The following is a 15,879-nucleotide window of genomic DNA, read 5'->3' as shown; positions in this document are numbered from 1 at the left end:
AGTCCACCACAGACACTAATAGTAGACTCCCGGCTTCTAATTTTAGGGCAGCGTCCACAGCATCTAATAAGGTGCCAGGCCCACTCACCAAAGCACTGGCTTTCTGCGGAACTAAACTCCTTTCAGTTAAACTGGATGTCAAGTCGCATCTTTGGGAGCTGCCCCTTCCCAGGGAAAGTGACCCTGGTCTGCACTGCGAGGATGCCTACTGTGACACTGACAAGGCTGCACAAGCCCTGCCTCCTTCTCCCTCCAGCCTGGCTGTGAGCATCTGAAGACAAATGCACCTTCTTCCGGTCTGAGCCCTCGGCACTTAGAAAACGCCTGCTGCACTGTCAGCACTCAGTACATATTGATCCTTGTCATTAGGAGTTTTTACCAACTTTGTCCTGCAGGTGTTCGCTTATTGCTCACCATTCTACAGATACGTTCCTCCTCCGTCACAGAGATGAGGAGACTAAAACACACAGGCTGAACAGCTTCTCAACATTACACCTTAGCAAGTGGCAGAGCATCTGCCTTTCGAACCCATGTTCCTTTTTTTTTTTTTTTTTTTTTTTTTTGACCACACTCACTGCATGCGGAAATTCCCAGGCCAGGGATCAAACCTGAGCCACAGCAGTGACAACACCTAATCCTTAACCACTAGGCCACCAGGGAACTCCTCAAACCCACATTGTTAACAACAGTGTCTGCTATCCAAGAGTGACTGCTCACTGACTTAAGATGTCATGAGAGTCAATACAGACTGATGCTGTAAAATCGCATCTGCCATTTGCACAAATTATATTTGAAGGTTATCCAATGGTCCAAAATCCTCCTTGGTCTGTTGAGGAACTAAAATAATGACACTTAACTACTCGTCCAAAGTCAGAGTCACCAGGGCTGAAACCCAGGTCTCAGGAACCAGTGTTCCCCATATCAGCTTGTTCTGATGGCTCTGACACCTGTTCAATCCTGGGCAATCACCTAATGCCTTAGCAGGAAGCAAAACTCACACCTCAAAATTCCCAAGACTCAATAATGCCTAACGGATGCATGCGTCCCCTTTTAAAACCAAGCATCTTTTTTCACGGAATTTCAGCACTGACATCCCCAGGGTTTATCTATTCCCTTAGGACTAACAGCATTCACAACCCAATGCCCTGAAAAAAAGCCCCTGTGGCTGAAGCAAGGAAGGCCATTTCTGACTTCAAGGAAGATACTGAAATCTTGGGTAGGCTAAAATGAATTTTCTCACATCATTTAAATAATTATTTGCTTAGCGTCTAGCTACTTTAATATGAGAATTGACCAGAATAATTTTGCTTCCCCCCTCGCCGCCCCATTCTTGGCTGCACTCGTAGCATATGGAATTTCCCAGGCCAGGGACTGAATCTCAGATGCATCTGCGACCTATGCCACAGATATGGCAACACCAGATGCTTAAGCCACTGCACCAAGCTGGGGATTGAACGGGTACCTCTACAGAAACAAGCCAGATCATTAAACCACTGTGCCATAGAGGGAACTCCTAATTTTGTTTACTTTTGAAAAGCACCATCCAAATGGATTTGAACAAGGAGGCGAGCCAGGTAAGAGTGAAATGACTACCCCAAGCTACTGGGTTATAATTAAAACTATCCTTGGGTGAAACAAGTCATGGTTTGGATTTATGAGGTAATGGTGAGTTTGTTTGTTTTTGGCCTTGTGATAGGTTTCTCTGAAGTATCATTCGCCTGAAATCATGGCCAAACAGTCACTACCACCGCATCCCTACGTTAGTCCTAAAATATAAAATGTCAGGAATATTTCTGGGATAGAGTCACGCTGAAAATTTAAGATACCTAGTGTAATATTTCCAAGATCTCTTTGCATTTGATATTATTCGTGCTACATAAACCATCTGGAATAAATCTACTTTCTAGTTAAATGGGACCCCTATTGCTGATATAGACCCAGCAGAAGAAAGACTCCTACATGGTACCCCACTGTTCATATTTTTTTAACCTAGAGTTATACAGAAGCGTGACACCTTTCTGGTCACCCTGAAATTCTCATCTAATTGGTCTTTCAAATAAACTCTATTCTGCCGTGTTGGCTTCTGCTCCACATAGTTATGATCCACTGCAGTTTATTCGGGGAATTCATATAGAGATCTGCTATGCAGCATCAAACCTCTTAGGTTTCCCCCCAAATTAATCAATATTTTGAACATAAAATTCTGCTGTCAACAGTTTTTCTATGAATAAAGTGGCTATATTAATAAAACTTTCTACTAGAGTAATATGCAAACAAATCTCTACCTATAGGTTAGAGCCGTGCTGCTAAATGACAGCAGGACAGACCCAGTGAGCGGAGGGTGCCCTGGCGAAGGGCAGGGAGTGAGCACCTCTGTGCCGTGGCCCCACAGCACCCAGCTGCACACCTTGTGTGGAGCACCCCGATGAGGGCCATGGGGTCACGGGCAGCTGGGACAAAAGCCAGGCTTGTCCGACCTCACCTTCTCTCTTTCCACTCTCATTAAGTGCCTGAAAAGTATTTCTGAATGACAGCTTCCTATCCACCACCTGTCATGAGGAGAATGAAAGAGAATTTCCTGTAGCTGACGCATCACAGGCACCAGGGCAGGTTTCACTAGTGCCATAAAACCACCTCACTCTGCTCTGACAGTCTCCATCCTGCATCAGAAGGATCCTTTTCACTGTGCTACCCTGCACAATGCATCTGTCCACTTGCATGACGGACTTGAGAGAAGAACCAAAGAGGGAAGCATCCATCTAGTCTTAGTAGTTCCCTACTCCTTGGAGGAGAGGAAAACAGAAGTATTCAATAATTTGAAAAAAATAGGAAGTGAGTAACAGAAAAAAAAATAATAAAAAGATCTCTTGGTTGAATCAAAAAGCATCTGAAGACTTCCAAGACGGCCAGTCCTACAAAGGAAAGGTTCATACAGATCATGACGACCCTCTGGAGGAAGACACTGGTACCCAGCCTCACCTGGGATTCAGCATGGATTCGAGCGCCTGGGATGGGGCAGGCACAGTGCAAGGAGCCAAGGAGTGGGGACAAGGAGGACCGGCCCTCCCTCCCAGAGCTCCCTGCCTGTCCGTCCGTGGGGAGGGGCACAGTGACGCGGAAACTAGTGAACAGACACACACGGCAAACCCGCCAGTGACACCCACTTGCGTGGGTGCAGGGAAGGCCTCCCTGAGGAGAGGATGTTTAAGCCAGAAGCCAAAGGATCAACGGAAATCGACTATTTCTGAAATCCCCAAATTGAAAAATTATAAACGTAGGTAAGTATAATTTAAAAAATCAACTGCTAGAGTTCCTGTCATGGCGCAGGGGAAACAAATCCGACTAGGAAACCACGAGGTTGCGGTTCAATCCCTGGCCTCGCTCAGTGGGTTAAGGATCTGGTGTTGCTGTGGCTGTGGTGCAGGTTGCAGACACGGCTTGGATCCCATGTTTCTGTGGCTGTGGTGAAGGCCGGCAGCTGTAGCTCAGGTTAAATCCCTAGCCTGGGAACCTCCATATGCCATGGGTGCGGTCTTCAAAAAAAGGCAAAAATAATAATAATAATAATAGTAAAATAGAAAAATAAAGTGTTTAAAAAGTGGCTCATACTGAACATCAACTCAGTGTCTCATTTTATAGGTTATACAGGGGAAAAAACCATTATAATTTTAGGGTATCAAACTTTTTGCTATACTTCTTGATTTTAATTAGTGTATACATGGACATATATATAATTAATGTGCATATATATATGTGTATATATAATTAGAGTATAACATACACATATACCCACATACACTAACATTTATTTAGCACAAGGATATAAGTACATACACAAATATAATAATATGCTATACTGATAAATACTCGTGCTTGAAAAATATTAATTGAATAAGCGGCTTGCCAGTCAGATCTTAGAAAATGTGTTTGTTAAAAAGATACTTTTCGGAGTTCCCATTTTGGGGCAGAGGAAGCGAATCCAGCTGGTATCCCTGAGGATGTGGGTTCGATCCGTGGCCCTGCTCAGTGGATTAAGGATCTGGTGTTGCTATGAGCTGTGGTGTAGGTCACAGACACAGCTCGCATCCCATGTGGCTGTGGTGTAGGCTGGCAGCTGTAGCTCCAATTTGACCCCTAACCTGGGAACTTCCATATGCTGAGGGTGAGGCCCTAAAAGACAAAAAAAAAAAAGATGCTTTTCTGGAGTTCCCTGATGGTCTAGCAGTTAAAGGATCCAGCTTTGTTGTCACTGCTGTGGCTTGGGTTCAACCCCTGGCCCGGGAACTTGTGCCCCCCCCCCCACTCCCCCAAAGGGTACTTTTCTTCTCACACTCTTCCAAGCAACAAACTAAATCTCCATGGAACTCACTTCCACACATTAAATTACAGTGCAAAAATACCTTTATTAAAGGTGATAGAGGAGCTATTTTTCAATATCACATAGAATTATCACATAGAATTAATAGTATAAGTATTAATATATTAATATTATAAACAGAATTCCTTGATGAACAAATCTGAATGCAGAAAATGCATTTGCTCAAGATCTGTGGTTGCAAGTTGTGATAAGCCGTCCTACTCGCAACGATGAGGAAAACTGTCCAACGTTATTAGATACTTTCAAAACCCCAGGCAGAGGGAAAGGAAGCAAGGCTCCAGGCCCTGTGGGTTCTGACCTCGGGTTCAGAGCTAAGAAAGATTCCTCTTCTCTGGGCGGCAAGACACACGGCTGGGGCTGGAGAAAGAAAGCCACCCCAGGAGAGGGCAGTCAACAGCTCCGGGAGGCTGGACAGGAGCCCACAGACCTGGGATTGGACCCTCCCCTCTGCACCCTGGACTGAACTTCAGTGAACAGAGGGTTGGTGGCAAGGAACTGAATGAAATAATTTCTTGAGGTTTACAGATTTCACAATCCATGTCTACAAAAAGGCCTGTCTTCATGGTGTGGCAAACCCAAGCCCTATCCTAACCTTCTCTTCGCAAACTGTATATTCAGGGACACAGCTATTTTGTTTTGTTTTGTTTTGCTTGTAGTTGATTTACAATGTAGTGTTAATCTCTGCTGTAGAGCAAAGTGATGCAGTTTCAACGCAACAGTGGAGTCGCTCGGAATACAGAGGTCACCTCGTTCCGTACATGTCCTATGGCTGAACACCAGCTGCGAGGAAAGCAGCAGCTGTGCTTCCTCCAATCCGAGGGTCTGAAGACCCTTGCAAAATAATCCTACCTAGTGAATTTGCCTGTGAAATGCCATCTTGTAACATATGCAGGGCTTATCAAGTGAGAAAATTTGTCATTTTTAATTGAGTATCATTTTTTCGACAAGTCAAGATCCTTTCCCCTTCAATTGAAGGAATTTTATTTTTCTAAGCTAAAGGACAATTATTATTATTTTTGTTTTGTTTTGTTTTTGCCCCTGTGTGCAACTTGATGTGGGATCTCAGTTCCCAGACCAGGGACTGAACCCAGGCTGCAGCAGTGAAAGTGCCGAGTCCTAAGCACTAGACCTCGAGGGAACTCTCAAAGAAGAATTTTAAAGAGATTATTCTGTTGAATTCATGTTTAGTTTATCCCAGGCTCTAATGCCTGGGTCATTGATGCACTCCCGATACATGAGTGAGGGATACTGCTCCCTGGACCTGGACAGGGGTCAACAGCCCAAGACTGTGCTGGCTTTTCCTTCTAGGGTTTCATCTCACCCGAACCACCTGGGGCGCTGAACTCCCTGCTATGTACCAAGGCACTTGCTTTAGAGACCTGCTGATGAGACTCTCAGGTAAGGCATCGAGGTTACGTGATTCCTCATGATAACAAGCAGGGTCTCCCCAGATCTAAAAGCAGACAAGCTTCCCCCTGAGAGGTTACCTGGAAGGCTCCCAGGGCGGGTCCCCCGCCAGAGCTCATTTACTCTCACTTAAGTGGAACAACGCAGTGGTCCTGGCTCTTCACGTAAGAGCCAGAGGGAAATCTCAGAGACCACATGCCCGACCTCTTTCTCACCGTTCCAGATTTCTCCATGCCTCACCACAGGCCTATACTAAGCAACGGGGTCCAGGACCTGCTAGTCTTACTCCTTCGGTGCCGTCTTTACCCCCCACCCCCAAATCTGCAACAGCCCTATCACTCCTCAGGGGCTCCAGGTATTCGCAGGCTCCTGCGGTGTCTGGAGCCAGAGAGCCAACTCAGTGCAGGGTGAGCAGGCAGGGCTGCACTGTGACAAGGCCCTCACTGCCTCGCAGCCCAAGCAGGACACGGGCAGTGCCAGCGATGTCTGCGTCAGGACCAAAGGCCGGGCAGTGCTGACGGATTCACCCGGGCCAGGGGCAGGCACCCTTCAGCCCACCGTCCTGTAGCGTGCTCACTGGTTTACGGACTGCCTACAACAGCGGAGACATGGGACTGGCTGGCAAAAGCCACAACCATTTACTATGTGGCCCTTTACAGAAAACGTGGTCTAAGCTGTCAGCAGCCCTCTCCTCTCCCGGCCACATCTTGGCTTCCCATGACGTCAGCTCCTGCACAGGCGTGTGTGGAAAGGCACACACGCGCCCACGGAGGGCAGACAGGAGCAGAAGAACGCAGGTGTGGTGGGGGGAAACGCGTGGGCACAACACGAGCCTGGATCTGCCCTGCCTGGCAACGCCTGGCGATCCCGCCTCGTCTGATGTGGAGACCTATGGGGGACAGTCTCTACTCCGCACACTCCCGCCTTTTCCCTCCACGAAACCCCAGTTAAAGCTCGCCTCTCGGCAGACTTGATGGGAACTCCCGAGCACGTAACAGGTGCCTGAAGCGCTGCGGCCAGTTCGACCCATCAGGTCATCATCCTTGCTCTGGAGTTTAATTCACGCATCGTCAACATGGCCTGCGGGCCTGCCAGGTCCCAGACACCCAGGGCCACGGTCCAACACAGTGATCCTAATCTTTCATCTCTACTTGTCTGTGGAGTAAATCAGATTAAGAGTCTATCATTTCGAGGTGATAAGTATTGTTCTGGATGAACAACCAGGAATGTACTCAAAACTACTGAACTGTACACTATTAACAGGGTAGAGTTTATGCTACGCAAATCATCTCCAAAAAGCTGTTATTAAAAAAATTTCTGGAGTTCCCGTCGTGGCGTAGCGGAAAAGAATCCGACTAGGAACCGTGAGGTTGGGGGTTCGATCCCTGGCCTCACTCAGTGGGTTAAGGATCTGGCCTTGCTGTGAGCTGTGGTGTAGGTTGCAGATGTGGCTCGGATCTGGCGTTGCTGTAGCTGTGGCGTAGGCTGGCAGCTGCAGCTCCGATTGGACCCCTAGCCTGGGAACCTCCATGCCACGGGTGTGGCCTTAAAAAAGACAAAAAAAAAAAAAAATTTCTAAGGTTAATTTTTTTCCTTTTTTGGCCACCCCACCGCATATGGAGTTCCCAGGCCAGGGATCAGATCCAAGTCCCAGTTGCAACCTACCCTGCAGCTGCAGCAACAATGGATCCTATGACCCACTGTGCTGAGCTGGGGATTAAATCTGTGTCCTGGAGCTGCAGAGATGCCGCAGATCCCGTTGTACCACGGTGGGAACTCCTGTGGTTAATTACTTTTTAAAAATAGCAATTTCTAATGCTTTCTACATCTAGCATGTAATTAAAATGTCATACCTATTACTGGCGAATGAAAACATAAGGACTCACTGAGAACTATGTCTAGATACTCATACTGCAACAGAACAAGGGTGGGGGGAAAAATGTATACATGTAAGGATAACTTGATCCCCTTGCTGTACAGTGGGAAAAAAAATAAATTAAAAAAAAACTACAAAAAGGTACTACCTCACACAGGTTAAAAAAGAAAGAAAGAGAAAAGAAAACCTAAGGACTCTAGCAACTGGGCTTCATAATAAATTACCCCAAGATGAAGTGGTATAAACCCCGACCAGTCACGCTCACAGGCCCTGTGGGTTGGGGACCTGGAGCAGTTACGGTGTTGACAAAACACCTCTGCTCCGGTGTCTGGGGCCTCAGCTGGACCATCAGAATCACCTGCTGGGCCATTCACACATGCCAGGCGGTGCTGACTGGGGCCTCTGAATGGTTTCTTCAGGACCTCACCACATGCTATTCCTGCAACAACTAGTGGTCTTCACGGCATGGCACTGGCTTTCCGCAAAAGAAGAGCCAGGCAAAAATGGAATCTTCTTTAAGGCTCAGCTTGGAAGTCACACGGCATCACCTCTGCCACATGGCTAGGCGAGGCAGCTCACACAGCTGGCCCGGGTTCACAGGGAAGGAACAGAGACCTCAGCTCCAGCCAAGGTCCCACTGTGAGAGCGTAGACAGGATGGGAGAGGACACTGAGGCCATTTCGGAGAACACAGTCTCTTACCCCAAGGAAGGTCTGTAATAAAACCCCAGTCCTCCTCAAGCCCAGAACCCGGGTTAACCAGCATCTGGACTATCAAGCCATAGTTCACGCCTTGTAAGCTGAACCTCTTGTAACCCTGTTGTTCTGCCTCAGTGAAAACAGCATTGTGACCTCGATTCAATAGGTGATGATTCAGGGTCACCCCCAGCGACCACTGGGCATCGGCGTCTCTGGAAAATGCCACACACAGGCAGAAGCGTAGCTGTCGAGGCTCAGGCTGTGTCTGGTGCCCGAACCTCTCATCATGGCACGGGGCCTGTGGGGCAGGGGTGCCCTCCTTCACCCTGCCCCCGACATCAATGAAGACAGAAGAAGGATGGGAGGGGAGGGAGGAACTTTAAAGTTACAGCCACCATCCCAGTTCTTACGACAGGCCTCTCTTTGATAAAAGAGAAGCAAAAAATAATGAGCTGAGGGCACGGCTCTTCCAGGAGGAAAGCGATCCTTGGGAAACACAGAGCCAGGTTTCTGATCCTAGGTCTGGTTCTACCTGCTGTGGGACCTTAACCAAGCAGCCTAACTTCTTCGGGCCTCGGTTTTCTCATCTGTAAGATAAAGGGGTTGAACTAGGTCAAGATGCCTCACTGAGGCCCACAGGCGAGTCACTGAGATGATGTACAGGCTGAAAGGCCAGCCCTCCCCGGAGGTTAAACCATAGGACCTGAATGTTTGTTAACGACAAAATGACAATGAAATGTTCTCTCTGAACCTGGCCGGCCCTCTGAGGAGCTACTGCCTCAACAGCCAGCTTTGCCTCAAACCTCAGGCCCCCCACGCGCAGGCTGCTAGATGCCTTTTACAAAATATTACCAGATACTTCAGTGCCCTGCAGATAAGATGTGAATACAGTTTAAACGCACAGGGGACTGGTTTTCAAACAAATCATGCTACCCGTATTTCTAACAAACAGCAAACAATCCTTTGGAAGTGAAGATAACAGGCCTTCGCTTATTATTTTCACAAGTTTGGCATTTTAAAATTTTTTGAATTTTTTTTTTTGTCTTTTTGGGGTTGTACCCATGGCATGTGAAGGTTCCCAGGCGAGGGGTTGAATCGGAGCTGCAGCTGCCAGCCTATACCGCAGCCACAGAAGTGCCAGATCCGAGCCTCATGTGCAACCTACACCACAGCTCACAACAACACCAGATCCTTAACCCACTGAGTGAGGCCAGGGATCAAACCTTCGCCCTCACGGATACTAGTCAGATCCATTTCCACTGAGCCTCAACAGGAACTCCAAGTTTGGCATTTTGAACGTGGGTCTTTCTAACTTGGGCCTCCCTCTCCAAAACCAGCCATCACGCTACCCTGGAATCCGTAACAGGCAGCAGGGCTGCCTCCCTGCACATCAAGCTCTCCCAGAGCCCTGGGTGTGTTACTGCAGAGGCGCTCTTCGGATGGAGAGGATTCTGCCAGAACCACAGCAGCACCCGGGCCCCAAGTGTGCTTTGGGGTGTCGAGGACTGCCAGCCGCGTCTACACTGCCCACAGACGGCAGTGCCAGGATACTGCACATGTGCAGGCTAGTCCCCAACCTCAGATCGAAAACCACCTCTCAAACACAGTCTGTTGCCAGGAGCCAAGAGACTGAGGCAGATGCCACCAGAGAAAGAGCTGAGGTGAAGGCACAGCTGTGGTGAACCCGCAGAAAGAAGGTGCTGCACAAGGGAGGCAGAATTTATTTACACTAATCACGGATGCCGCCTCTCAGCTGGAACATCTCACTTAAAACGCCGGAAGGTTCAGACCCCATTCATAAGCTCCTCAGAAAGCGTGCAGTCGCCATGGTAACCCTGACATTATATTCCTTGGCGGTGGACATATAAATGACCACCTGTAAAGTATTTAATACAGTTTGGAGCCACCAATTCATAGCAAAATAAATCTGACTCTCAGCCTGCCTCTTCGATAAACAAAGAGGAACAGCTGGAGGAAGTACCCAACTCACCCCAGGATAAGGACAGGGCTCCACACACCCAAAAATGCTCCTCTGAAGGCAAATGAGAGCGAAGGATATCACCCTTCATCATCCACGCCACATGGCTGAGATTTCCTAAAACAAAGTGTTCCCTGCCAGATTCACGCAAGCTGTCATCGCTTAAGTTGAAGAAACAAACACATTCACTCCATCCACAGCTACATCTCTAGAATTTGACCATGTTTAGCAAGTCAAAGAAAAGGCAGATCTCTCTAAGGAACACCTTTTATCATTTATTTAGAGGGCATCTGTTAACACAAATAAGGCAGCTGTTCAAACATCCAAACTGTCCTTAATAAGAAATCAAAGTTTTATTTCCTAGGTTCAGAAGAGATCTACTCCATCACAATTCTTTTCCTGCCTCAGGGATATTGACAAACATTTAAAACAGACATTATGCCTGGTTTTTAAAGTCCCTTACCTTCTCCTAATCCACCGTGAACACCGAGGAGAAAACAAATCACCATGCCCTAACTGCAAAGGCATCTTCGGCCTCACATTCCCAGGAAGCCCACTGCATCAGGGCCGTGACAGAGCTGCTGCAGGGCATGTCTCTGCTGCCATGGCGTTCCCCCAAACCGCCTCCATTCTCGGCACTAATCAGCCAGGTCCAGGGAGCATCACCTCCGTCATGCCCTCCTGCAGACTGCAGGCCACCGGCGGCAGCGGCGGTGGCGGCTGCGAAGGCGAGCAAGAGCCCTCACGGGCCGGCCGGCCGTTTCCATATTAACAGGGACTTTGGTGAGCGCTGCATTGCAGTCTTTCTGAAAGCTACCAACCTCGGAAGCAGGAGCGCTGGAGAGACTCCCCAGCACGGGAAGCTGCCTCTGGAATCACAAAGATTTTGGAAGGATCTTTTTTAAAATGTTGCAAAAACCTGGGGCAGGGGGCAGGTCTAGATTTCCAACCTGTTTCCTAAAGGCTGACGAGCTTGGGGTTTTTCTTAGAGGACGGCTTTGACAACTGAACTGAAATTAATGGAACGTGCCTGATGATACACCATCTTTCATGCTCAAGCACTCCCTGCCAGAGTCCTGCACAGCTGCAGCCTCACACCAGCTCCAAGGCCCCTGCGGAGGAGCTACTGGGAGCGAACCAGGACTTTCGTTCCAGAAAATGCGAGTGCAGCAAGCACTTCTAGTTCCTCTGTGGGCAGCAATCACCTTGACCACTCAGCTACCTTCCCAGACAGTAAAAACCATTATGTGGTCAGAGCACTTGAAATAGTAAACCATTGACGCTACAACCAAAGTCAGAAAAAGACAACTTAAAATAGCAGCGTGCTTACTAAGTGACCTTTAATTCTGGTTCCTTCATTCAATATATTTGGTGAGCGCCGACCACGTGCTGTGTGTGAAAGGGCCTGAGCAAGACAGTGCTCACTGTCCTGATGGTCACAGGCACTCGGTGGGTGGCAAACGGAGGACATGTCCTTCCACGCACGAGGACCTGCATGCGGGAGAGGCCCGCACACCAGGGAGGCAGAGCTGGGGCAGGTCTGGGGGTCCAGGCCAGGGGCTGTGAGGAAGGCCACTGAGCAGGGGCTGAGGGGTGAGCTCCCCGCTGGGGAAGGAGAGGAACACCCTCAGAATGACACACGGGCGCCTTGGCACGTGCTATATCCTTGAGTCCCCAGCAAAAGCGTGGGCGGCTCTGTTCTGAAGCCCACCTAACCTCCAGGCAGCCTGGGGCAGGCACTGCCACCACCAAGAGCATCTGGTGGGGGGTGTCTGCACCTGGGCACACCCTTGACGGGGCACATGATCAGGCAGAGGTGCAGAGTCTGAACTGGCGGGCAGCTCTGTACCACGCCACGCGCCAACCCCTGCCCGCAGTTAACAGCCATCTCCCAGGGATGCTGGCCACCCCCCCCCCACGGCTCCGTTCTCCCCCCATTAGTCCTGAGCTGACACTGAGCGGGTCCTCGGTAGCAGTAGGGGGTCAGGTGAGGGACTAAGCAGTGAGGGAACGTACTGCCACGTGCTCGTGGAGAGTAGGAGAGGGCAGTGCCTTGCAAACACTGGGCTCTTCTCTTTGCTGCAAATCCTCCGCTTCCCTTCCTCTGTCTACCTGGCCCCCTACACCACAGGCTCCAGAATCCTCTCCTCCACGAAGTCCTCACAGCTCCCTCCCTACCCCAGCAGCAAGGAGCCTTCCTCCGGGCTCTCGCCACCCTTCACACTACAAGGAAGTGACATTTCTGCAAGGACTGACCATCTGGGCAGTCACCTTTGTACCCGCTGTGGCCAGAGCTTGCAGCGGGCTCTCCACGCCAGCCACAGCTGCACCGAACACTGTCCCTCTGGGAAGGCTTCCAGCATCATCCCCATCTGAGGCACAGACAGGCTCACAGTCCAGATGAGAGGGCCAGGAGTCCAAGACACCGGGTCCCAGGCTCCCCAGGCCACACCCCACCCAGCCAGGAACTGCTTTTCCAGGCACCCAGCATCCCGTCAGCCCCACCGGAGAGGACGACGCTCAGCTGTTGGGGGCGGGATGGGATGCACCTAAGCAAGCACTGCAGCCTTCCCGCATCGTCCCTCCTCTCCAAGGGCAGCGATGAAAAAATGAGTATTTTAGACCAAACCAGAGGCACCTCGTGTGTAAATTCCTGCCTGGATAATCTCACAGCACGCGGTGGGTGATCAGAAGGCAGGAAGAAAGAGGCAGCGTGAGGGAATCTCTCTTTGCTTTATAGAGACTCACTAGAGTGGCTGAACAGACTCAGAGGACTCTCATCAAAGGCCTCCAGGCGCCAGTCTGGGCGCCCCCCCCCAGATGATCCGTGGAACTCTGCCTCTCAGATCAGGATCAAGGGCTGCCCTGCAGCGGGCTCGCCCCCAGGGCCCGGGCGGCGGCAGTGCTGGCACGTGCCCCCGCCTGGTCAGCTCGGCCCCGAGCCTGGGCACCAGAAGCCTGGGCTCCAGCCTGAGAGGGCTCCCCGAGGAGGGTGTGCACAGCAAGCAATGCCTGGAGAGCAGGGCTGACAGCTGACCTGGGGCTGAGCGCCCCTCCAGCCGCAGCAAGGAGAACTGCTTCCGGGGAGTGCACCCTGGACAGTGGGGTCTCCAGGGCCAGAGGTGGAAGGCTGAGGTGGGGGTGAGGAGGTGGAGGCACAGGACCCGCCTTCCAGGCCAACCGTCAACTGGCTGCAAACCAGGGCGGTGAGCGCATGTCCAGCACGTGGCAGTCCCAGTCGCCATGGGGTGACTTCTGATTTGCTCCACTTTACATGTGAGGAAGACGCCAGACTTGAACAGAAGTAATTTTTCAAGTGCACCACTGGGTGCTCAAGCATGCTGCCCAACTGCTGGCCCTGGACTTGGCACAACCCTCCTGGTGAGGGCAGGTCCTGCTCCCCACATCCTGCCTCCTCCCAGCCCATGCCTGGCGCAGGGCAGAAAGGGCACTCTGTCTCCCAACCAATCACTCACTCTTTCTTTGTTTTTGTTTTTTGTTTTTTAGGGCTTCACCCACAGCATATGGAAGTTCCCTGGCTGGGGTCGAACCAGAGCTGTAGCCGCCAGCCTACACCACAGCCACGCCAGATCCGAGCCGCATCTTTGACCTACACCACAGCTCACAGCACGCTGGATCCTTAACCAACAGAGTGAGGCCAGGGATCAAACCTGCTTCCTCATGGATGCTCGTCAGATTCGTTTCTACTGAGCCATGATGGGAACTCCACTCACTCTCTGAATCTGGAATTTCTTGTCCTATAAACCTCAGAGAAATTCCTATAAACTTTACAGAACTGATTTGATTTTTAACTATTATAATGCATATGAAAAGTACCTGAAAGTATAAGCCTCTCAAAATGTAAGGCACAACTGTTACAAAATAAAACCACTGTTCACAAAGCACTCAATTTTTCCAAGCTGAACTTAGTTTATTTTATTTTATTCTGTGGCACATAGAGGTTCCCAGGGTAGGGGTCGAATTGGAGCCACAGCTGCCAGCCTATGCCACAGGCACAGCAACGCCAGATCCCAGCCACATCCACGACCTATGCCGCAGCTTGTGGCAACACTGGATCCTTAACCCACTGAGCAAGGCCAGGGATCGAACCCACATCCTCATGGATATGAGTCAGGTTCCTAATCCACTGAGCCGCAACAGGAACTCCTTAACTCAGTTAAAATATGTGACGAGAGATCTAAAGAGCTCTCCCCATGAACTGAAATGACTGTGGCAAGATCCATCCCTTTACTAAAGAGCAGGAATCAAATTCATAGCTAACTTGGGCAGTCAGCTAATACTGGTAATGTATCAATACAAACGACGGAAACAGCCCCAGAGGCCTCGTTTCGTATTTAACAAAATGTTCGCAAGTATCACTACTATCTTAAGGTGTTCCCTACTTTGAAAGCGGGCAACCCAGTTTCCAAAATTACCATGAACAAAGCCAAGGGAGAAAGCAGTATACTGCCTAAGAGGAAAACACACAGACAGACAGAGATACTGCTGGGGCCAAGGAATAAAGGGTGTCCTCAAGAAGAAGCAGGGAGGAGTTCCCGTCGTGGCGCAGTGGTTAACGAATCCGACTAGGAACCATGAGGTTGCGGGTTCGGTCCCTGCCCTTGCTCAGCAGGTTAACGATCCGGCGTTGCCGTGAGCTGTGGTGTAGGTTGCAGACGCGGCTCGGATCCCACGTTGCTGTGGCTCTGGCGTAGGCCGGTGGCTACGGCTCCAATTCAACCCCTAGCCTGGGAACCTCCATATGCCGCGGGAGCGGCCCGAGAAATAGCAACAACAACAACAAAAAAAGACAAAAAAAAAAAAAAAAAAAAAAGAAGAAGCAGGGAGAAGGACATAGGAAAAATATAAAATACAGACAAGATTTAGTTGACTTGGATGCAAAACAGACTTCACTTATTAGCTGCAAAAAATCTAACAGGACACTTATTTGATAAGACCTGTGATACCGGCAGATGTGATCTGATCTCAGGAAAGAAGGATACCGGACTTCTGCTGCTTCTCTATGTTGCTGGCAATGGAGTCCAGGGGCTTCAAACATGAAACAGGAACCACCAGGTCACCCCCAAAAAAGGCCAAAGAAGCCCCAGTTACAAGAAGCAAAAGCCTCTTTACAAATTTAAAGGGATCTGAAGAGTCAGTCAAAGCAGCATCAGAAGCTGGCACAAACTCCTCCATGTCTGTACCCAAGAGAAATGAAAACATCTCCCACAAACACCTGCACAAAATGCACCAGTCAGAACAGCCAAAAAGCGGACACCACGCAAATGTCTATTGATGGACTTAGGAATACATAAAATGTGGTACATCTGTACAAAGGAATATTATTCAGCAACAAAAAGGAACAACCAGTTGACACATGCTACAACCTGGATGAATCCTGAAAAACATGATGCCAAGTGAAAGAAGCCAGCCTTAAAAGATGACATAAAGGATGATCCAATTCATAGGAAATGTCCAAAATAGGCAAGAGGTGCCCAACTCTGCGAATATACTAAAAGGAGGGGCTCTGGAATAGGTGAAC

The 15,879-nt window shown here is 49.6% G+C and overlaps 1 protein-coding gene across 15 annotated transcripts in view; it reads right to left on the bottom strand.

Annotated features, from left to right (window-relative positions):
- Positions 1-15,879, bottom strand: part of TRAF3 (TNF receptor associated factor 3) — a 115,526-nt gene that overhangs the window by 63,349 nt on the left and 36,298 nt on the right. For 2 of the 15 annotated variants that reach the window (XM_084970236.1, XM_084970235.1), the window contains exon 2: positions 10,801-11,206. The exons of the other annotated variants lie outside the window; for them this stretch is intronic. The gene's annotated coding sequence lies outside the window, so the exon portion shown is untranslated. The remainder of the gene's footprint in view (positions 1-10,800; positions 11,207-15,879) is intronic. 15 annotated transcript variants of the gene reach the window in all.

This window comes from Sus scrofa, chromosome 7 (genome assembly GCF_054392235.1).
Source record: "Sus scrofa isolate SSC_HxYL_T2T_F1_AM1 chromosome 7, Sscrofa_HxYL_maternal_Yorkshire_Landrace_v2.0, whole genome shotgun sequence".
NCBI lineage: Eukaryota > Metazoa > Chordata > Mammalia > Artiodactyla > Suidae > Sus > Sus scrofa.
The sequence above is the reverse complement of the archived record's forward strand: the minus strand, read 5'-3'. Positions and strand labels throughout refer to the sequence as shown.